Consider the following 3580-nt stretch of genomic DNA (forward strand, 5'->3'; position numbering starts at 1 on the left):
TTGGTTCCACCAAGGTTCCGCCTCGTGGCGGCGGAGTTTCTTCCCGAAAGCTTGCTTATGACTTTTTCCTTGATGAAAGACTCCATATAGCCAAAGATGGGCATCAGAGGGCTGCCAGGGGGCCCACAAGGCAGGGGGCGCGCCCCCCACCCTCGTGGATGGTGGGTGGCCCCCCTCTGGTACTTCTTTCGCCCAATATTTTTTATATATTCTGAAACGTGCTCCCGTGAAGTTTCAGGACTTTTGGAGTTGTGCAGAATAGGTCTCTAATATTTGCTCCTTTTCCAGCTCAGAATTCCAGCTGCCGGCATCCCCCCTCTTCATGTAAACCTTCTGAAATAAGAGAGAATAGGCATAAGTATTTGTGACATAATGTGTAATAACAACCCATAATGCAATAAATATCAATATAAAAGCATGATGCAAAATGGACGTATCAACCCCCCCCCCCAAGCTTAGACCTCGCTTGTCCTCAAGCGAAAGCCGATATCGATAAATGTGTCCACGTGTTTAGAGATAGCGGTGTCAATAAAAATAAAATACGGACATGAGAGCATCATGATCAATCTTAGAACAGCAACATATACATATATTGTCATATGATCTCTTATGCCAAAGTAACAATTCAAGCACGATTTCAAGTATGAATCACAAACTTCGTTGAAAACTAACAAACTATAATCTTAGTCATTGAAGCAATTGCAATTTATCATAACATCAGATCAATATGAGAGCTTTTCAGCAAGTCCACATACTCAACTATCATTTAATCTTTCACAATTGCTAACACTCACGCAATATTTATGGGTATGAAGTTTAAATCAGACACAGAGAAAGATAGGGGCTTATAGTTTTGCCTCCCAACCTTTTACCTCAAGGGTAATGTCAACAATAATAGTTCATGAAAACTCACATCTAATTAGCTAAATATATCAGGATCTTTCCAACACATTGTGCTTGCCAAAGGATAAAATGTAAAAAGGAAAGGTGAAGATCACCATGACTCTTGTATGAAGTATAAGACAAGAATAAAATATAGGCCCTTCGCAGAGGGAAGCAGAGGTTTTCATGTGCTTTTATGGTTGGATCTACAAAATCTTAATGCGAAAGAATGTCACTTTATATTGCCACTTTTGATATGGACCTTTATTATGCAGTCCGTCGCTTTTATTTCTTCCACATCACAAGATCGTATAAAGCTTATTTTCTCCACACTAATAAATCATACATATTTAAAGAGCAATTTTTATTGCTTGCATCGATGAAAACTTACTTGAAGGATCTTACTCAATCCATAGGTAGATATGGTGGACTCTCATGGCAAAACTGGGTTTAAGGATATTTGGAAGCACAAGTAGTATCTCTACTTGGTGCATAGAATTTGGCTAGCATGAGGGGGAAAGGCAATCTCAACATGTTGGATGATCCATGACAACATAATTTATCTCAGATGTAGGAAAACATAACCCATTATGTTGTCTTCCTTGTCCAACCTCAACTCTTTAGCATGTCATATTTTAATGAGTGCTCACAATCATAAAAGATGTCCAAGATAGTATATCTATATGTGAAGACCTCTCTTTCTTTATTACTTCCTATTAATTGCAACGATGACCGAAACTATGCTTGTCAACTCTCAACAACTCTTATTCATCATACTCTTTATATGTGAAGTCATTACTCTCCATAAGATCCATATGATCCCTTTATTTTTTTTTATTTCTTCTTTTTATTTTATTCCCTCAAGATCATAGCAAGATGGCAAAGCCCTTGACTCAACACTAATCTTTATTATATAAAGCTCACGGACTCGATTACACAGAAGGATCATAAAGCAAAACTCAAAACTAGATCCTACTAAAACTTTATTCTACTAGATCAAGATATTACCAAAAGGATCAAACTAAGAAAAACGGTAAAGATAAAAGTGTGATGGTGATACGATACCGGGGCACTCCCCCAAGCTTGGCAGTTGCCAAGGGGAGTGCCCATACCCATGTGTTTATGTCTCCTTCCTTTGAGGTGGTGATGATGGAGTTGTTGGTGATGTGGGCTTATTGTCCATCTTCCAAGGCATAGGCTCACCATTATAGAAGGATGATCGAGTCTCTGGGATCCTCAAATCTGCAGCCAAACTCATCCTCTTGAATCTATATTCATACTCATAGTTTTGGTTTTGCAGGTCATAGATCTGGGCTTGGGGGCGCTCAATTTTCTCGTGAAGCTTGAAGATGGCCTCTCCAATGTTCTTGTCATCTAGCTTGTGGTTGTTGATGAACTCCGTGATCATTATATGATTGGAGTCGAGTCCACATTCCACCATCTCCTAGCACTTGAAAACTTGTTGCTCCATTGCCTCGAGCCTTGTCTCTACGCTTCCGGTCCTCCTTGGTCCCTCAACATCGCAGATGTGCAGCAACCCCTCACGCATCTCAATGGTTTGAGGGTGTTGCAGCACCTCCGCGAGGTAGGGGTTGATGACCTTCTCGAAGAACTTGTCCTTGGGGGCACTTGGAGACGCCATGGCGGTCTAGATCTTTCAGAAAAACAGCTCGAAACAAGGACAGAAGATATTTGCGTGATACGATGGTCAAAACCTTCGGGAGATTATATAATGAATTTTTACAGACCAAGAGAAGTATCGTGCAAGAAAACGGAGTCCAGAGAGCACATGAGGTACCCACGAGGCAGGGGGCGTGCCCAGGGGGTAGGGCGCGCCCTCCACCCTCGTGGACGCCTCGTGTCCTTCCCGGACTGCTTCTTATTTTCCTATTTTCTTAAATATTCCAAAACAGAGAAAAATTGGTATTACGACTGTTTTGGAGTCGGTTTACTTACCGTACCACATACCTATTCCTTTTCGGAGTCTGAAACGTTCTGGAAAGTGTCCCTTATGTATTCCTCCGGGGTTACGGTTTTAATAACATTAGTTTCAACATTTATGGGATTACCTGAGATATAATGTTTGATTCTTTGACCGCTCACCACCCTCGGATTTGTGCCTTCGAAGTTGTTGATTTTTATGGCACCGGAATGATATACCTCCTCGATGACGTAAGGACCTTCCTATTTAGAGAGGAATTTGCCTGCAAAAAATCTTAAACGAGAGTTGTATAACAATACATAATCACCTACATTAAACTCACGTTTTTGTATCCTTTTGTCATGCCACCTTTTAACTTTTTCTTTAAATAGTTTGGCATTCTCATAAGCCTGGGTTCTCCATTCATCAAGTGAGCTAATGTCAAAAGGCCTCTTCTCAGTAGCAAGTTTTAAGTCATAGTTAAGCTCTTTAATGGCCCAATATGCCTTATGTTCTAGTTCAAGAGGTAAGTGACATGCCTTTCCATAAACCATTTTATACGAATAAATACCCATAGGATTTTTATGTGCAGTTCTATAGGCCCATAATGCATCATCAAGTTTCTTGGACCAATTCTTCCTAGATCAATTAACAGTATTTTGCACAATTAAGTTAAGCTCTCTATTACTTAATTCTACTTGACCACTAGACTGTGGATGATATGGAGATGCAATTCTATGATTAACATCATACTTAGCAAGCATTTTACGGAAAGCA

This window comes from Triticum dicoccoides, chromosome 2A, assembly GCF_002162155.2.
Source record: "Triticum dicoccoides isolate Atlit2015 ecotype Zavitan chromosome 2A, WEW_v2.0, whole genome shotgun sequence".
NCBI classification, from domain to species: domain Eukaryota; kingdom Viridiplantae; phylum Streptophyta; class Magnoliopsida; order Poales; family Poaceae; genus Triticum; species Triticum dicoccoides.